The sequence below is a fragment of the Protopterus annectens genome, chromosome 2.part2 (assembly GCF_019279795.1).
Source record: "Protopterus annectens isolate FY-2018-M chromosome 2.part2, PAN1.0, whole genome shotgun sequence".
NCBI classification, from domain to species: domain Eukaryota; kingdom Metazoa; phylum Chordata; order Ceratodontiformes; family Protopteridae; genus Protopterus; species Protopterus annectens.
In genome coordinates, this window is record NC_056730.1 from 514,047,079 (window position 1) to 514,068,739 (window position 21,661).

The 21,661-nt window shown below is 40.3% G+C and overlaps 1 long non-coding RNA gene across 1 annotated transcript in view; it reads left to right on the forward strand.

Moving 5' to 3' along the window:
• The window catches only part of LOC122796033, a 367,231-nt gene that overhangs the window by 127,708 nt on the left and 217,862 nt on the right, over positions 1 to 21,661 (forward strand). Inside the window, exon 2 of the long non-coding RNA XR_006363901.1 lies at positions 8,645 to 8,736. This is a non-coding gene — a long non-coding RNA (uncharacterized LOC122796033). The remainder of the gene's footprint in view (positions 1 to 8,644; positions 8,737 to 21,661) is intronic.

Sequence of the window (21,661 nt, forward strand, 5' to 3'; positions counted from 1 at the left end):
TGCATATCATATTAGAAGCCACACCTGGACAGTCCATCCAAGCATACCCATCCAAATAAAACATACAGCAATGTAAAATAACACTGCTTTATATCCCAAAATGTCCACCACACCTGCAAATGTTTAAAGTCCCCATTTTTAGTCCCCAAAATAGTCCTGGCTTCTAACCCTCCAGTCTGTAACATTCTACCCTCCAGCGTCTTGTTTATTGCATAAACAGTATTACAATGGTTGGTTTGCATAATTCTCTCCCAGCCAATAAAATCAAGCATTCTGAAAATGATCTGCTGAGGGAGAATACTGTGTGGGTGTGGCAGCTTGGTAGATCTGTGCAATATCCTGACGGTCAAAGCTGTCCTGAGTTTATGTTTATAGTTTTCTGCAGTTGCTCCCTCAAATACTGCTCATGTTCAACTTTTCATCTTGTTTAGCAAGCCTACCAGCCATAAATTATTTTGCTATAGACTACTTCCTAAGTCCTCAAACTTGTCATGCATCAAAAAAATATAATTTTTTTTCATGCCCCTTGATTTTCATAGTGCATTTCTGAATCTGGGATGACAGAAACTGTACTGTTGACTTCATAAGGGACATAGCGACTGCCCAGTCTTCTATTTCTTGCTCAGAAAGCTTTTATAGTTGGTGTGTTTTTTTTAAACTTTTCTTACTAGGATGTTCAAGTCCCTGTTGCTATCCAAAAGCTCCCGTGTCAGCTGTGAGCTTGCCTGGTCATCTATTTTGGATTCCTTATTCCTCGACTTTGTGTCTAGAAAATTACAGTTTCAGTATTAAAAGACCTTTATTTACACTATAGTGCTGGAGAATGCCTTTATAATTTACAGAAACTATAGAAAGTTTATTTTGTTGAGTTGAATATCAGTTTTTAATAATTGTTATGCTGCAGTTTATGAAAGTAATCTTTATGTCATACCTCTCAACTGTCCAGATTTTCATAGAATATCCAGATTTTTTGGTCGGTCTAAAATTTGTGGTAGAAGTCAGTAAATAATGGCATACATTTACATACCTGAGTTTGCAACTTCATATCCTTTAGAAAAAGTATGTTAAAACAAATTCTGTTGCTCTAGCAACCTTCTGAGTTTATAAAAGCAATATTTAAAATATGTCCCTGTTTTTGGGCTTTTGTCCCCCCATTTTGATGGGCTTTGTCCAGATTTCTTGCAGTAAGAGTTAAGCTTTATGCCCCAATTGCGGGCTTTGCCCTCACAGTCAAGGAGTATTGTAGGGTGTGGTGAACAGTTAAGAGGTAATATTTGTTGGGATAATATCTACTATGTCGTTCTCATATTTTAGATTGCAGACATTTTGTTCAAAGTTATTTTAATTTATAAAATCCATGTGAGCATGATTAAAAGTATGGCAGTTAATGCAGTTAATATTTTTGCCACTGAAATCTTCCTTATTTATGCCACTCTTTTCTATTTTGTTTGTAGTAGACTAGTGAGGAACTTTTTCTGTCCTGTAGGAGCCATGGATGGTATTCTGTTACACTCAGTATTAAATATGGATTTATCTGATGCAATTTTTTATGCAGAAGAAGTAATTGTGTTGTTTTCTAAACCTTGGCTTTTAAGTACAAATACACATATATAATTACCTCTTTATTAACACTTTTTATGAAATTATCCCTTAAGTCATACTCACACAACATTCACAAGAAAGAAAATTAGAATTATATATATGTTTTTTTAATAATTGTCATTTTCTCCATTACTTAAATTGCCCAATTCAGGCCTTCCCTTAAACCACATTCTTCTTCCTGAACATTATTGTACCTGTATTGTTCCCACAAATTCCATTTATTTCTATTTAATTTGTCCCTTTCCTCTTCTAAAGATCTCTCTCCCAGTTATTTTAACTCTTTTACAATATTCAATACTTCAGTTGTACCTGATTTAGATTTTAATTTTCATTTTCTAGTAAGTGTTTCTTTAGCAGTCAATAGCATTAAAATTAATAAGGCTTTACTATGTCTAGGCAATTCAGATCCTGTACCCCAGCTCAAAAGAATCATTTCCTGAGATACAACCATTTGCTCCTCCAACATTTCTGAGAGTGTATTCTACCACCTGTTTGGTTTGACTTGCACTGATTAAAGGATGCAGGTATTTGTGGTACAAAATTTAATATCTTTAAACCAGCTTTTTACTTAGTACAGATATCAACATTCTCCATTCAAAGAAGTGCCACAGAACTACCCACATTTTTATTTAAGCATCTTGCATATGTCAAGGCTGCCTTCAGCTTTGAAATAGTGAATATATTTTTGTTACATTTGCTTTTTTAACTGAAATTTGCTTAGCTTTGAAGAAAAAAATCACTATACAGATAGAAAGTTTCTAACTCAGCACCCGGAGACAGGCAAACGCCATCTGTTACAACGCAATCAGATGAGGCACACATCAAATGTGAACCTGACAGACACTGAATCCCTTGTTTATTATACCTTATCCTTATGAACAAACTGAAAGTCATGCTTTAAGTTCACAACATTTTGATTTGTTTAGAAAGATGTTGGAAATCCCCACCATATTTTATAATACACTTTCTCCAACTGCTGATCACCATGTGAACTATGATCATGTAACATCACTCATGAGTTTTATTTACACTACAAGCTATGGTCCTAATTGTTTGCCCCAGATAATCAAGAAACAGTTGATTGCTTGTTTCAAAGACCTGTGATATGAGTGTCACTTTTATACAGAATAGAGTCACTGGTGACCAGTATATTTTATGGCTGTCTATTTGAAAAGTTTATGTACTATGGTAAATTTAGTAGAAACCACCAAGTTGTGTGCATTTTTTATGTAATCCCCCTGCATGGTGATTCTGTGAGCAGGAAGTAGCAGGTTCAGGGAGAGGTTGCATTAGGCTATGTGTCTGAGGTCTTTGTGTTGTGCTAGCTTTGTTCTGTGATGTTCTGTGAGGAGAAATCTTAAGAACATCAGCATGTGTTCTGATATGGATGTCTACCTACTCTTCTGATGTGTTAATAGATTGTGCAGAGTTGTTCCTCTAAGGTTTGTATACATTTATATCTGTTGCTGCTGTTGAGTACTGTCAAATAACTGAGATCTCTATAAGCATGCTGTGAGGTGTCTGTGTTTTATAAGGTCTTTAAAGGATCACTCATGCAGGGTTGGCATTTTGTTATTAACTTCTAGTTACACTGTCAAACTAAGACATTATAGTACCAGTTTTATGATACCTAGTTATAGTGTATAACTGAGAATTATGCTTCTTTCAACTTTTTACATTTTTTGCAATTAGATTGTCATAGTAGATATATAGCTTCCTTTATATGGATTATAACAATGTATTGAAAGTGGAAGGTAAAACTGGTTTATGGTAGAAGTGCAAGTCCTGAGTCCAGCGCACTGTTACTACCTTTTATATTATATTTGTAATAAGTGTTTAAAAATTTACCAAGTACAACATATATTTGTTTCTTTTGTTTCATAGTTTATAAGTGGCTCTGATTGGTTAATTATCATGCAAGCATCGTTTCAGGTTCTTTCATAAAACTGGAGTCTATGGTTTGATAACAAGGCTTCATGCTGAAACTTGTTGAAAGTGTTTGTGAGCAAAGCCAGCCTGTTTGCTCCAAGGCAGCTGCGGTGAGAATATTTTGAATTTGGGTAAATACAGCAACAAGCACAACAGTTACCTAAAGAGGTAATGAAGTAAGGGTGTGAAGAGCGCTACCTCACAGAAAACTATATTTGTTAGCATTTTCTTTGAGAATTTGACTTTATTTTATAAAAACTGAGCTCATGAAACCAGTTCTGTTGGCATAGGGAGATAAAGAGCTGACTATGACCTAGGCAACTTGACTTTTAGCTAGCGGTTTGGGTACAGCTAGAGCTGGTGGGAATGGAGGAGAAGAATGACAAGGCTTAATCCTGCTTGTCTCTTTCTTTCTGGAAAGGATAGGGGCGAAGGATGTATCCTTGTGAACACACTGTTTGTAGTAGACTCCCCAGTGGAAAGTAGGGATCACGTAGAGAAGTTTGTCTTCAAAACTGGACAGTGCCAGCAAGCAAAGTGAGTGTAGCATAGAAAGAAAAGCCTGATGCTCCTCAGAATGATGGCACCACTATTGGTTCTCTCACCTCTCTCCCAGGGAATTAAGAAGTCTTAGGGATCTCACACTGGAGGAATGAACGGATTAGTATAGCAGCTAGGTGGGCAAGCACAATGGTGGGAAGAGGACTAAAGAAGAATAGGACTGATAAACTATCACTTTGATGGCTCATACCTGAGCCATTATTTCACAGTTGTGATTCTAACAATTCACAGTTAATTTGGGAGGAAGGGAATAAGATTAATAGAAATGATGAACCATGACTAAGTATGGTGAAATAACACAAGAGAAAAATTTAACATGGAAGCCTTGAGCCTTACAATCGGACACTGGTTATATTAGTGATAACATTAGTTAAGTAAGAGGTATTCATTCTGAGTTATACCAGTCATAAGTATTTTTTGTCCCAAGAAGTATAATCAGTGTTTTGGGACTTTTGTGCTTACAAACATGTCTACATGTATTTGGACTTTAGAATACCGAAGAGAGCAGCCCTGCAGTTTAGTACATCAGATTTAGGATAAGTGCTGTTAATGAGCTTCATTATATACTACTGGATTTGATTCTTCAAGTGTTCATTTGTTTACTGTATAAATGTGGGCACATCTCTTAACCAGACAGTACTCTCAGGTCACCCCTGAAAACCAGCACTGCTGCCTACTGGGCTTACCTGGTTAACAGAAAAACAAAACAATCAAACAAACAAATAAATATGTCTGAGTATGCTTGCCTAAGCAACATACTAGTGTGATTTAGCATTTCAATCAAATGTACTGTTGTAAACATCTTTACTGCTGATTGGCTTGAAATAGAAGGCCTAATATTGATAGCTCAAGCTCTGATTCTTATCACCTGTATCATGATCTTTGTCAACACAGTGTGTCACCTGGCTGCCATGTTTGCTTAGTAGTACAGGGTGCAGTCATGAGGTAACTTATAAATTTAAAACAGCTCTGTGTTTTTGAATTTTGACAAGCCTGTTTCAAGAAATATCAGCCTCTTTGTGACATTTTGCAGCATGTGTCCTTCTCTCAACATCTGTATTAGCAACTCTAAAATTCATCTCTAAATATGTGTATCAGGTGACTAGCTGGGTGACCATTTTGAAATCTATTAGGATAACATCATTACTTAGCCATTTTCAGTGAGAGGATCAATGTCCACCCTGCAATATTTGTACTCTTTTCTGCAGTAAGGACTTTTGCTGCTATTAAAATTGTTAAAATTTCCTAGTCAACTTTATGAGCACAAAGTTTGATTACGTAACTCACAGCAGTTTACACTTACATGGTGCTGCAATAGTTCATGTCTGAAGAATATTAGCTGTGGCACCTTCAACAGCAGGATTAGCAATTGCAGTAACAGTGAAAAACAGGCACATCAGATTAAAAGAGGTCTTTAATACTATGCCATGATCAATAGCATTTATTTTTATAGCATAAAGGGGACTGGCCCATTTGCTACACATGCTCACTTTTTTCTGAGTTAATATTTCTTGACAATTAACTACATACTTCATGTTATGTAGTCTGAAGAATGAGTCTGTGGCATCCTTAAAGGTTGATCAAGAAGGATATAATGTTTGACTTTGTCCAAGTGCAAAATCTGATGTTCCCTGAATGTTTTCCTTAGCCTGCTAGCCATGCTTTAAACACAAAAATCACCAATAATAAGAAAGTAAAAATGGAAGCCTTTCCACTGGAGTTAGTGTGGAAAAGCTCAGCATAATTGTTCATCAGCCTTGTAGCCACTTAAGTGTTTCAGAATAGTATTTGGAAAGCTCCGTCAGGTGCTACTGACTGCAATGCCAGTGGGATTACAGGTAGCACACTCACCTTTGGTGAAGAAGGCTGTGTGTGTGTGTGTGTGGGGGGGGGGGGGGGTTGCTATACTCCTGAGTGCATTGTCCTTTGGCTGAGATGTTAAACCAAGGTCCCACCTGCTTGAGTTTGTGGTGGCTCAGGGGGATGTAAAAGATCCCACAGCACATATTGAAAAGAGTAGTGTAAGCTCCCTGATGCCAAATTACCCTGATATCAAAAATACCACTTCAGGCCTACCCCAAAAAGAGGCCACTAATGGGACTAATGCAGTTAACAAAGGATAAATAAATAAATAAACATAGTGCTTAATTCTAGCACCACAAGAAAATGCAGTCAATGAGAAGCAGGGCCAGAAGGAAGAAGATGTTTCTCATTAGTTATATGCAGGTCAGTGCAACAACTTGTTTTTTTTTGTGTGTGTGAGTGTGTGTGTGTGTGTGTGTGTGTGTGTATATATATATATATATATATATATATATATATATATATATATTGCAATACAAATCCAAAACAGAGTACTAACACCTCCACAGACAGAGTTGACTTTTATTAGTAATGAATGGATAAGCGCTTTTGGGTTAAAACCCTTCTTCAGATCAAACATCAGAACATGTGCTAACCTTTCAGTTCTACCAGAGGTCCGTCACCCCCACCCCCAGCAGCTCTCACGTGATGATCTACTACTTCCAGGAAGACATCTGACAAGTGAGTGCTCCACCCTTTATCAGTTCATATCCATCATCAAAGGATGATAAGGAATGTGCTTATTCTTCCCTCACACCCCAAGATGTGGCAGTTATATCTCAATATTGTGGACACTCCACTTATCCTACTATAGTTTAAGAAATTGTAAACAATGAGATGGCCCAATGACTTTATAAAGATATGATGGCTTTCACATGCCTTTGTTGTATGCATTTTTGCCATAGTACTAGCCAAGCAGCAAGCCTATCCCAGTCAGACTTAAGCCTATTCATTCTCCCATGTGCTGGGTATCTCCAGCAGTGAGGTGATAATTGTCCAGAAGGGTTGTTTGATGTCACTGCCATGCATGGTCTTTAGCTGTCCTGCCCAATTAGATCTTCCAGACTAGTAGCAAAAGAAATTCACAGAAGGCGGCATTGTCACCAGTGATACTTCTTGCTTCATAATGTCTTCTGGCCCACTACCAGGGCTAAGCCCCAAACATACCTCTCAATCTCTTAGAGCAAGAAATCTGGACAAAGCCGTAAATAATGTGGGGGACAAAGGCTCACAAATAGGGACACTTTTTAAATATTGCTCCAACAAACAAAGAGTCAATAGAATAACAGATGTTGCATTAGCATGAATTTTCTGAATGGTATGAAGTCTGAAACTCAAATGTCTGTCTTTGTTTTCTGACTTCAACCCTCAATGATTTGCCTATCATTTGGCAGAAAAATAAACACAATTTTATGAAAACCAGAACAAAAATATGAGGCAAAATCTGAACATTCTGCGAAAATCTCTACAGTTGAGAGGTATGGCCCCAATGCCTTCATCAGTTTAGACAGCCTGTGAGTTTCCTGTTTAGCCATAGCCCTAAACCTAGTGACTGACATGAGTCCTGTATCACTTGAGTGGCTTCCTGTGCTTACACCTGTGCATACATGTCATCACACATATGCAGGGCAAGTTAACATCACCAGCTTGGGAACATGAAGCCCCCCTCTGGTTCCTAGATGATTTCATTGCCTATAAGCCTCCACTACTTGTAAGTGGCAAGCAGCTAACTGAATCACCAGTCCCACCCCCATATGGGTGGACAAGAGAACATAAGCTGGTCTATTCCCACCCTCCTCTGCCTGACTTCTGCAGTGCATGATAACTACTTGAACCTGGCTTTTCCATATTATCGTCAGGGCTTTGCCACTCTGTGTGATGAAACCTGATCGATTTCACATATCTTACTTTTGCACTCTGAGTTAGCATGGGTATATCTTGTTGGGAACCATTCATTTTACCTTGAGTCCAGACTCATCCTAATTTAGAATTCCATATCCCTTCTTATCGCAAGTTAGCCAGTAAATCTCATAAACATACAGGAAATCCTTCTGACCTCCAGTGGCTACATAAGTCTGTACAGTTCTGTGCTGCTGACACTGATTTCTGCAATGTGCTCCATTTGCTACATGCCTGCTGTTGATAGGGCCTTTATAATTTTGTTTTGGGAGTAGTTTATCTGGAACAACTCATGACTTGTGATACATATTTTTTCATTTTGGTTTTCTCAGCCTTTTCAACTGATGTATTGCTTTGGCAGTTGGCAACAACACTACAATAGTCCTAGTGTCCATCCTGTGAGTGGTGTTGTGGTTAATAGCTGCAGTCTCCTGTATTTATTCTACAGATGTTGTTGCTGCCATTTGCTGGATTGCCTGAAAGCCATGAGAAATGTTTTTTTTTGCTTTGTTTTCATTCATACTAACACAGTAAACTCTACTTATTCAAAACTGCAATCTTTAGATGACAGCAGTAATCCTAATTAATAGCTTAATTATATGATGGCATGAGTATTTCTTCTCTAAGAGATAGCACCACAGTTTAACAAATGTCACATTCTCGAATGCCATTTCAAAGTGATATGTTGCGCTTTGTGTTCCAAATTTGTTTTGCTTGAGTTGCAGTAGTAGTATTACTGTAGCGGTAACTGTTCTTTGTATTTTCTTTAATAGATTTATTTATTTTCTAGCTGAAGTTGTCAAGATGGACCCTCCGTTGACATGCTGGAACTTATTTTTCTGGGAAACTCCACCTCCTCCCCACATCATGATGCTGTGTTAGGTAAACAATGTTATAGTAGAGCTAGAAATATTGGAATTTAGTAGGCTTTTTCAGAGATTTGCTCTTATTTTTCCTGGACTTCAATTATGATAAGATAAAAACTATGTAAATGCATTCACATTCAGTTTTATTATCTAATCAGTATTGCATTAGGTGTTTTGCTATTTTACATGTCAATCGTTTTCAAGGAATTATTGTTAAGTTTGTGCAATGGTGAAAGAGGTTATATTTGTGTGCTTTACTGCTGGTAGCTTTATGCTTGTTGCATTTCATTTTTAAAAACGGCATGAACAATGGGTTTTCTTTCTGCTGAAATGGTTAATCATTTATTATTGTTTTCAGGTGTCTATGCCTATGCATACTGTGAAGAAAATAAAACCACTGTCATTTGTTTTAGCAGGTCTGGCAGGAGATTTGTGTATATTCTGAGATTAACTTGTACTGTATGCTAGCATGTCTAATTGTGAAAATGTAAATGCGTTTTTAAAATGTTGAGTATTTCCCTGTTTATATAAAATGTGTATAGAATCTGTCAGTGTTTTGATAAATTTCTAATTGCACATGTTTGTGAGGGAGATTCTAAAGTACAAACCATCTGTGGAGAATCAGCTGATCAGTAGGTGATGTCATTATAATGTTCTGGGTTTCTATGTGATTATCTGAACAGATGGTTGACAGGAAAAAGAACTTTCCAAACAGCTGATTGCTATTTTTAAAATAAGACAGCTGAGACTGTTAACCTGGACTAAAAAAGAGACTGCTGAAGTCAGTTGAAGGGCAGTTAGTAAAGAGTCACAGTCAGTTACAGTGCTGTGCAGTGGATACCCAAAAAAGAACTCACCAGAACTGTAAGCCTGCCTTTGCCTTCCTGTTATGTTTTAGATTAAATCAGGGACAGTATTCACTAGTTAGATTAGGAAAGTTTAGTTATTTAGATAGTTTTTTTCTAAAATGATTGACTTCTATCCAACAGTTTCATTTTACATTTCTGGTGATTGAATTCTGGTGTTTATTGAAATTTATTGACTCACATTTTAATAATCATTTTCAAAATTATTAAATGTTTTTCATTACTTTACATTGTGGCTGGACAATCAGTGTATTCTTTAGAGATTAGAGAGTGTTTATATACCTGTTTGATACTCGCCAGGTCACCTTGAATGCCTGGCTGCTTCTGGTCATAGCTATAATTTATTTTAATATTTAATTTTAATAATTGATCATCATTTGAAGGGCATGTAGACCTGTCTGACTCTGGTGGCAGTGTTTATCATTTGTATTAGGGAGGGGACATAGCTGGAAATCTGTGTCAGGCTTCCCATAAGCATTTGAGTGTGTGAGATTTGAATTTATTATGAGTGTGAGTGTCAGAGGTCTTAAACTGGAACACATTGCTCTGAAGTATATAATAAGGCAATACATTTGGGGTGGACAGAGGTATTTAGTCCAGTAACTGCAGTGGTGGTGCTGCGGTAGTGTTGTCGCCTCACAGTAAGATGTTGTCCTGTTTGATTCTCAGCTAGAGCGTCTTCTGTGTGGAGACATGCGTGAATGGGCATACCTTCATTGAAGGTTGTGCGTCAGGGCCGGCAACTCGGCATGTAAAAATCTACTGCCAATCATTAGCGGACCGGAGTTCTGCTGTGGCGACCCCTAACTGGGAAAAGCCGAAAGACACAACAACAACCAGGAAATAGAGCCTGTTCCTGCTGTGCTCTTAAGGGAAATTGTGTAATTTTACTCTTGTGTGCTCTGTGCTGTGGTGTCTTCTGTGATGCTCCCACACTGGAGTCAGTAGTGAGGATTGAGGCTCTTTAATTACTGACTTGGATTTTAAGTGGGGGACGTCACATATTGTTGGCAGTCTGATGGGATATTAACCGGACATCACGCATACCTCGCAGCTGTCCAGAATATTGCAGAATGCCAGTGATTTGGTTTTCACATGTGGAACTTTAACACAGTACTGCTTCATCTTTTGTATATGGCTCATATGTGCACATAGCAGTCGCTGTTATTCATCACCAGCGCTATCACAATTTCTTTCTTTCTATCACCCTGCAAATAGTTTCAGGAATAAGTCTTTGTTCCCTTGTAAACTGCCCAACATTTCTGGCATACAGTATATGCCATATTTTCTTCTGAAAAAGTTTACTTTGCATGCATAAGAATTTAAATAATGCACCAAATTTCACTAACTTTCCCAAGAGCAACTGTATGTATGTGTTTGTGTATGTGTGACAAGGTGTGAAACATGGATTCTGTGAAGATATCTGCAGTGTTCATTCCTAATTTCATATCCATAGCTAATTTTCAAACAGATTCATTCTATTCACTTACTTTCAGCCCTACATAGCAAAAACACTTTACCCATGGACATACTGCTGCCACTTAAAACCTTTACGAATACAACAGTGCACTACTATGAATCAACAGTGATAATAGTAAGCATGACAAACAAAATGAATGTAATGCAGTTACCAGTTTAAAAATATATTTCATTTAGTAATCAGCAGCAAAAGAAATTCATTATATACTAGCAGAACCCATACCATTCATGATTTCCTAAATGAATTTCACTGTAGTATGGAGGAGACCACACAACCTCATCAATATCAACATCATTGTCATGTGAACTTCTTCCTGAACTGAAATAAGGGACATCGTTATAAGTATTTATAGGTTCATAGGTAAATACTAGGCTAGCTGCCCTTGCAGGCCATTTTAAGCCTAGCTGTTTTTCCTTTTTGTGCTCAAGTTAGCCTATCCCATTTGTTTAGAGATAGGCTTTACCCATTCCATGGATAATAATTCTATATTACCCCTAATGGGAATTTCTGGGATCATACCATAGATAATTTGAGAGGGACCAATGTATGGGACAAAGTATTTGGGAGCTGCCTCTGTCCATTAGTAGCACAGAGTGTAGTCATGGGGTAAATTTTCTGTTTCAGATTCATAGATCCAAGTTGCATTTGAATATGGACAGAGATGAGATTTATTTTATGTAGATGAGGAGTCTGTTCCAGAGTATCCTTTGTGAGATACACCTGTCACTACAATCCATACTGTTGATTTTGCACAAGAGGTCTAGATCCCTAGACTGAGTATTTTTGATGCCATTTGACTTTTTGATGTGCACTAAATTAATCAGCACTGGGCTGGAAGAATGACCTGTATGCCAGACACAGGTCTCCTCTTAGCAGTATGTAGAATAATGAGTATAGTGACAAAGGTTTGAGGTAAGGCAATCCATTTAGGACATGCTGTTTAGGAGTTGTATCCTTTTAGTAAGGTATCTCTGTGGGCATTCCAGCTGTTGCATGTATCTGAACAGATACATGTAAAAGGGGACATTGTATTCAATGATTGACCTAATGAGGGCTACATAAAGGGGGCAATGAAATCCCTGGATTTACAAACAATCCTTTTCTGGGAAGTTTATTCTATCCCTTTCAACTTTCTCTTCTTTCTTGCACTTTAATTAGCTTATTCACCAGCACTTCATCAGGCTTTTTGTAGCAATTGTTGTAGCACACATAAGTACTATCAGCAGTAGACGTCCTATAAGGAAACAGCTCCAGTACTTAGCAATGATGACCATCCCTCCTGGCATGCCTACAGGTCAGTTTCCTGTGCTTTCTCCTGTTAACCTGGTGAACCTGGGCATTCTGAGGCAGTGTAGCAACTGTCTCATGTACACAGACAACCCTCTCCTCTTACCTCCCAACACTCAGACTTATGAGAGATGCTCCTATATCTCCAAATTGGAAGCCATGCACTCTCCAGCCAAGACCAGAATAGCTGGTCAGGAGGAGAAGGTCAACAACTGCACCACACCACATGGAACATATAACCCTCCAGAATACCCACCATCACATCCCTCACATAAAAACAAAGATCACACACCCACCTTCGTGGAGGCTCTCAATAGAAATCTACCCAAACAGCAGAGACCTCCAAGGCAGAAATGCAATCAACCACCACAACACAGCACAAACTACAAGACACATATCTCACCTAGACAGTGTGCCTCTTAACCTAAGCCCCTAAAGAAAAACAGCTTGCCCAATACAATAATCGTAGGTGACTCAATAGTGAGGCACACTGATGTCCCACTCACTAGGTTGAAGAAGGAGAGGGTAACAGTCAGCTGTCTATCAGGTGCCAGAATCTAACACATAAAACATGCACTCAGGTCACTCCACAACAAGTACAAGTATGACTCTGTCATTGTCCACGTGGGTGTGAATGACCTGAGATACACCTCCCTGGACTACATGAAAAGAGACATGGTGGAGCTCTCGGATTATGTGGCCCAGGCAGGTATGACCCTAACCCTGAGCAGCATCTTACCATCTCTCAGAATGATACCACAGTACAAACAGAAAATGATTGACTTCAACAATTGGCTAAGTTTCTGGTGTCATTCTAAGGGGATCCAGTATCTGTCTGCTTGGGATGACATGACTAACAGACCTCGATGCTTTACCAGAGATGGCCTGCATCTGTCACCCCTGGGTTTCTGGGTACTGGCTAAGGCTCTTGCCACCCCTATTGTGCCTTTTTTAGGTGGTGTTCCAAAGACCAAATTACCACTGTTACAGCTATAAATAAATGCAATCTGAGGGTCATGCTGCTCAATGCCAGAAGTCTAAATCTCAAGATGCACTCACTTGAAGCACTCCTCAAAATGGAGAACATCGACATTTGTGATGTAATGGAGACCTGGTTTAAGGCAGCAGAAAGCACCCTTACCAGGCTATAATGCATTCCACACCTTTCGGCCACAGAACATGGACTGAAGCTCCAAAGGTGGTGGTGTCTCCATATTTGCAAAGGATATGCACACCTCCAGACTAGTAGCCCAGAATAATGCATCTGAGATACACCAGGTACAACTAACATTGGATAAGACATCTATTCAGGTCATAGCCTGCTATAGGTCCCCAACCATGTCCCAAGACTCTCACTCCACATTTCTAAGCACCCTGGAAGCTATTATGATCCAACCCAACACTCTCATACTAGGTGACTTCAACTACCCCTCCATCAGCTGGGAAAACTACTCATGCACCAATACACTGGCCCAACGCTTCCTGGAATTCATCAGTTCCAATACCCTGGGCCAGCTTATTCTTACCCCCACTAGAGGAAGCAACATTCTTGACCTGGTTATTACTAACATGGGCAACCATTGCTCTACACCAATAGTCAATTTCTCCCTGGTTAGATCCAACCACAAACTAATGACCATGGAAATCCACATCTCACCCATACCCACCCTCCCCCGCAAAGGAATCCACAATGAAAAACTTCTGTAAAGCTGACTTTGGACACCTAAAATCAGAGGTGGTTAACTTCACGGTACACATGCCAATGGAAAATAGATGCATGACTGCCGAATCATACACCAATGCACTGTACGAATGCGTACATAAATGCATGGAATTAGCAATACACAACAAAACCAAGATGCTATCCGCCAAAAAAAGGAAGCCAATCTGGTGGTCCCCTGCCATAAACAAAGTCTACAAGAGAAGGAAGAAACTGTTGCAGAAAAAAGTCCCAAGACTGGAAAAATTCCCTTATTAGCCTCAACAAAATTAGAGATCCCTCATCAAAACCTCCAAAGCCAGCTATGAAGGCAGAATTGTGGCAGACACTAAAAACACCCAACAAGCCTTCTATAGTTATATCAAGAATCTCCATGGCAATACCCCAGATTTGCTCTGAGTTACTGCACAATGGTACCTCCTATACTGAGCCAACAGTTATTGCCAACATACTGGCCGACAGATTTGGTGCCAACTTCACCCCTCTCTCCCCCACTAAAGGACCAATCTTAATACCAGAAGAATGCCAGGCACCCAACATTACTGCAGCACAGCTTAAAGCTGCATTGTTTAAGGTCAAGAATACAGCTTTTATGGGACCCAGTATCCCTGGCTGTGTTCTACATGAATTACAAAGTGTACTGGCACCACATCTGTGTGCTCTGTTCACTCATAGCCTCACCTCAGGCTTTGTCCCTACCGAATGGTGCACTGCTACAGTCATCCCTCTCCATAAAGGAGGAGCGACTACAGACCCTGGAAATTATCACCCCATTAGGCTGATGTGTAGATATGTAAGGCTGTGGAGTGCATCATCATGGACCTAATTAACAAGGATATAGGGAATCTCCAAACTCTAGATCCCACGCACTTTGGTTTTGTAAAAGGTAGATCATGCCTGCTCGACCTGGTTGACTTCTTTGAGTCAGTCACCAGAGCGGTGGATGAAGGTAAGGCAGTTCATACAGCCTACCTCGATCTGGCCAAGGCTTTGATACCATTCCTCACTCAGGAATTATTGATAAACTCAGCAAACTAGGCATCAACCTCTATATCTTTAGGTGGGTTGCAAATTGGCTCACAGATAGAACCCACAATGTGAAAGTAGCGGATTTCAAGTCAGACTGATGACCAGTCATGAGTGGAGTCCCACATGGATCAGTCCTGGGTCCTCTCCTGTTTGGCATCTACTTCTCAGAAGTCCAGGCCAACATGGAGGGACTCTGGCTGACCAATTTTGCAAATGACTGCAAGGTGGGAACCATTAACTCCCCAAGTGATGCAGACATCCTACAGAAAGGCCTCACTGAAACCAATGACTGGTGTCGAAATCATGGCCTTAAGCTTAATACCAAAAAATCCGTTATCATCCCCTTTGGTAAAAACTCAGTTCCCACTAATTGCCACATTGATGGGAGCCCACTGAACACTGAAGGATTTATAAGATATCTGGGGACACAGGTTGACAGCTACCTCTCCTTTGACCACCACATTACCACTGTGGTCAGAAAGTCCTTCTATGTGGCACATCTTATTACCAATGGTTTTGCATTTAGGAAGAAAGAGGTCACCATTTCACTCTACTCTTCCCTCATTAGACCGATCATAGAGTATAATGCCCCATTTGGCATGTACCTCACTAGACACCTGCAACAGCTGGAGAGGCTACAAAAGTACCTCATGAAGAGGATCCTAGGCCTTAAACACATGTCCTACACAGACAGACTCAAAAAAACTCCAGTTATTCTCTCTCATATCATCTACTAAGAGGTGATCTATGCTTGACTTACAAAACCATGTCTGACCCAGCTCTGTTAGAATTGCTACATCTAAAGAAATCCCAATCCCTCCACACCACACGCTCCAGAGACCTCAACCTCATTAACCCAATCAACAGAACATGCTGGAGGGACAGGTTCATAACCCAGAGACTATTCATGCTGGAATAGACTTCCCATACATGTCAATTGGCGCACCTCAGTAACCCTCTTCAAGTGAAATCTTGATGAGTGGATGGGAAATAGAAAGTTCACCCCGAGGATAACTCCAGTGGCTCTACTTGATAGAGACACTGAGAACTAACAATGGGCAGCACAATAACAGGCACTTGTATGGGCTAGGCTTGTAAAGGCCTCAGGGCCATTAGCCTAGTACACACCTATGAACCTATAAGCTGTGTAACATAGAAGGACCTTCTTGCAACAATGGGCATTAGGTCACTGTCCCCATAACCTTCCAAATCCCGAGCAACTGGGTCAACTCTTAGGGGAATATTGTTACTGTAGTAATTCTCTGGGATAGATGACTTCCCAAAGGATACAATGTGTAGTTTGGCATTTAGTTTCAGTCCATGATTTCGGTACCAGTTATTTATCTGAGACAAACCTTCCTGCAGGATATTGAGTCATCCAGAGATGCAATGAGTGCTCCTAGCTTGCAGTCATCTGCAAAATGATTCAGCCAGTACCTTTTTTTTTCAGTATTTAGAACTCCAAATATTAGAAGTTAATCCAGCAACTTGGACATCTCTGCTATGACAAGAAAAAAAGATAACAAAATAAACACCCCAGACCTCAGAATCACTTTCAAGCGTAGCCTTAGTGGAATTCCTTACATGATGTAAAAAATCAGAGGGCATTCCACAAAGAATTACATGGAGTATTGTACAATGAAAATATAAATGAAAAGGGAAGATGATCACAAACCATGAAACAATTATGGTGAAACCACAGAAGGTGGCATTACAACAATAAAACAAACACAAAGGCAAGAATAGCAACAAATCACTTTAAATAAAGAAAACAGTACAAAATGATAGTATTGTGCAAGGGGCTCTACTCCCTCCACCCTCTTGTTTATTATAACCTACTCATCTACTCAAGGTGAAGGAAAGTTCCCAAGTACAGTAGTGACATTCATCATCAAAAGTATGATTCAGCCTTTCTAATGACATATATTTTCAGGATTTAAAATGTAAATAGTTGTGTATTTTATTTGATTTGTATAATTTAATATTTTTGAATGATATACATTTGTTTACTGTTGCCATGCTGTTTCCTTCAAATGTCGCATTACTTTGATATGGAATGAATTTGTCTGTACATTTTATCAAACAGTTTTACAGGGAAAGTCTTGTGTTTAAAACCTCTCTAACCTCCAGAGAGTGTACTGAAGCAGAGCTACTGATGCATTTTTTTCTTTTTATCTGGGACTGTTACTTTGATTTTGGGAAATTTTAACTGAATCATAGAGTTGGGATTCAGCCTACTTGTGACATCACTCCTCTGGACCACTAATCATAGAGCCTCAGTCCTCACCATTGACATCAGTGAAGTATGTTCATTTGGAACGAAAATAGATACACCAAGTATTTTGAGATGCAGCTCTCTGCTTTTTCCCTTGTCTCTCTGTCTTTCTGTCTCTCTCTCTCTACACACACACCTGGGAAAGGCTGGCACAAATTTACCAGCTATGCCCCCTCTGCCCAGACCATAAAGTAGATACTACCCCCACAGCACTCCAAAGCCAGCTACTCTAAGGCTCTTACAAGGGTACCCAATTATACTGAGTAAAATTAATACTAATATAAAGTGTTTGACCGATGCAGCAAGGCTTGCAGAAGTGGCCACAGTGTCACCAAATATAAGTACTCCCAAAGGTTAAAACATTCCCTAAAAGATCAGCCACAATAAAAAGTTTAAATATATTTAGTAATAAATAAAAAGAACAAGAAAATACTGAATATCTATTTATAATAAACACCAGAGATTCACTCACATGAAACATTAAAAATAACACAGATGGAAAGGTTCACACAGATACAGACAAACAATACTTAACTAATCTCACTATATTTTCCTGACTGATCTAAGAATTACTGTCCCCTAGTTCGCTTACTACAGCAAGACAAGATGAAGTGGGTGAGTGGTCCTTCTTTGTCAGGTTTCAAAAACAGACTGTTCAGTGCTAAGTGACATTTCTCACTAATATCTAAATATTATTTCTCTGCTGGCTATAGAATGATATCACATCTGGTCATCTGACTCTGGTTCCCAATCTACCCTCTTTACTAGAAACTTAACCCAAATCTAGCACATATGTGTCATAATACACACACATAGAGCTTTGCTCGTATGTGTTACAGCATATGGAAGGTGTAAAACAATTTTAACACTTCCATTCTTCCTACAGAGATACTAAGCCTGGCTTCTCACAAACATGTCATCTCTGGCTGCAGTCAGAACTGTGAGAAACAATATTTATGGCCTAAACCAGGTAATTTAATTTCAGACTATTTTTTCAAAGTTATCTGGACTAAGATTAACCTCTTTTCTTCCGGTATCCTCTGTTACAATATATTCATTTCAGCAGTTACAATACAGTCTGACACACAGGTGTATTTCTTTTCTGTCCTGCAGGGCCCACTTTTGGGACATTTTTAACACAAGCAGCTTTACAAATATATCTTCAACACAAACACCTGTATAAATCAGTTTGATATACAAATGACGTAAAATTCTTTACAAAACTCCAGCTAACTATGTTGGAATGTATTACACATTCACTGCCTTCCTTCTACTGGCATAGCTGGCAGTACCTCAAGTTATCAAATTTCTCCCCTCATTTGAAGATTCAAGCTAGCTTTTTCCCAGTGACCCTGGAGAAACATAGCTTGAGAGAAATGCACCTGGCTGGGAATACATTAACCCATAACCTGTCTTGAGAGACCATCTGCATTAGCATTGCTGACCCTACTAGGGTGCTGCACTGTCATGTCATATGCCTGCAACCCTGGGCTCCACCTTAATAACTTGGTATTTTGCTGGCTGGCTTGTTGTAGCCATGTTAAGGGATTGTGGTCAGTAACTACAATTAATTTCCTTCCATACAGATAGGATTGAAGTTTCTGCAGTGCCCATACTATGGCTAGATATTCTTTTATTCCTGCTGCATAACATTACTCTCTAGGTTGGAGTCTATGGCTGAGATATACCACTGGATGCTCTTATCCCTCTGAAGAAACCTGGCTGAATGCAGCCCCCACCCCATGGTTTGAAGCATCCACCTGCACAACAAATTCTTTGCTGAAATCTGGAATGGCTAACACAGGGGGTCCTCCCAACCCCCTTTAAGCTTTTGAAATGTCTGCTCACATGCTGAGGTCCACACTACATTATCTGACCTGTTTTTCTTCATCAGCTCTGTGAGAGGAGCAGCTATTGTACTATAATTGGGAACAAACTTTCTATAGTACCCCACTGTCTCCAAGAATGTCCTTACCTGCTTTTTGGTAACAGGGGAAGTGCATGCTTCAATAGCTTCCACTTTGGCAGGTTCTGGAATGTTCTTACCACTCCCCACTCTACATCCTAGGTAGGAAACCTATGGCATACCCACCTGACACTTACTAGGCTTAGTGATAAACCCTGCCCTTTGCAGTCTTCCCAGGACCTCTCTGACATGCTAAAGGTGCTCTTGCCAGGAATGGTTGTAGATAGCAACATCATCTAGGTAAGCAAGGGCATAATCTCTTGCTCCTGCAAAGATATGATCTACCAGCCTCTGGAAGGTTGCTGGAGCATTTTTTATCCCAAAGGGCATCTTCGTGAACTTGTATAATCCGAAAGGTGTCACAAAAGCTGAACTCTATCTAGCGGTAGGAGTCAAGGGTGCCTGCCAGTAGCCCTTGGTCAGATCAATAGTGGTCAGATACTTAGCCCCACTCAGCTGCTCTAAGGCTTCATCTGTCCTAGGCATGAGTAAGCATCTGCCTCTGTGTGACTATTTAGTTTTCTGTAGTCCACACAGAACCTGATGCTGCCATCTTTCTTTGGTACCAGCACCACTGGGAAGGCTCAAGGACTGCTGGACTCCTGGATTACTCCCATTTCCAACATTTCTTGTATCTTCTCCCTCAGAGTCTGTCTGACTCTCAGGCACCCTGTAAGGGGTCTGCTTGATAGGCCTTTGGGGTCCTGTATCCACATGGTGCTGCACCACGTGGGTGCACCCAGGTTTCACAGTGAACATGCCCCCAAACTTCTGTAATACTGCTCGGGTTTCTCGAACCTGGGTAGGGGTTGGCCACTGGGACATTGCTACCCCTTTCACTGAGGTGTCAGTCTGAGACTCACTGAGATCAGTCACCAGATCCCTCTCTAACTTCCCTGTCATCCACTGCAAAAACTCATCACAAGAGCCTTCCTATCATGGTAAAGCTTCATCATGTTAACATGGTACAGTTTGTGCCCCTGCCTATTGTCTAGTAGGTTTACCATGTAGTTAACATCAGTGACTTTCCTTACCACTTTGAAGGGCCCCTCTCAAGCTGCCTGCAGCTTATTGTGTCTAACAGGAATGAGTACCATAACCTGCTGTCCCACAGCATACTCTCGGGCTCGAGCATTCCTGTCATACAAGACCTTTTTCTGCTGTTGGGCTCCTGTCAAGTTTTCCCGGGCCAAGCCCATGAGCTCCATAAGCCTTGTACTGAGGTTTAGGACATATGCCACAACATACTCCTTGTGGGATTCACACTCACCCTCCCACTCATCACGAATCAGATCTAAAGGCCCCCTCATCCTATGCCCATCCAGCAACTCAAAGGGTGAAAAACCTGTGGATTCATGAGGTACCTCTCTGTATGCAAACAGCAGATGGGGCGAATAGTTGCCCCACTATCTCTCAAATTGGTCTTCAAATGCCCAGAGCATGGTCTTTAGTCTAGAGTTTAACCTCTCCACAAGACCATTAGTTTGGGGGTGGTCTTTATGGGCTTCACCCCACAGCTATCCCACAGGCAAGCCAGCAGGTCTGACATGAAATTGGAAAGTCTGTTAGTCAGTATTTCTCTCAGGAAACCTACCTTGCTGAAAATCTCTAACAAAGCATTTGCCACCTTCTCTGCTTCAGCGGAGGACAGACACACCGCCTCAGGGTATCTAGTAGCATAATCCACTACCACCAGGGTATACGTCCTCCCTGTGGAACTTGGGGTACTCAGAGGCCCCACAATATCCATTGCTACCCTCTGAAATGGCTCTTCAATGTCCTGCCTTGCCTAACTTTTGGCACTGCTCACAGGTCCTGCAGTACCCTGCTACATCCCTTGCAAACCCAGGCCAATAAAAGTTGTACATACTACGTTTCTTGGTACAATTTATGCCCATATGATCTGCAATCAGAATGTAATGGGCTATGGATAGAAGTGCCAGATGGTAGGTTCTGGGCAGTACCAACTGCTGTATTACCTCACCCTCTAGCACTTCACAGGTCCTCTCTCTATACAGTAATGCTTTGTACCAGTATATAGACTCCCCTTTTCCTTGAGAATCAGGTGCCTCTCTAGCTATCTCCCCGAAACCTCTTAGTGTAGGTTCTGAGAGCTAAGCCTGTCTCAACTCTACCTTTGTGACCCTTCCCACCCCCCTTCCACAGGAAGGCAGGTATCCTCTGACAATGGTGCCTCACTGTCAGCCTGGGTACTACCACTCACCTCTGCCCTTGCAGTCACTCTGTCCAAGAGAACATCAGTATCTACCAGCAATGGTGGCTCACCTTCTTGTGCCCACCCATAGTCCCATAAAATG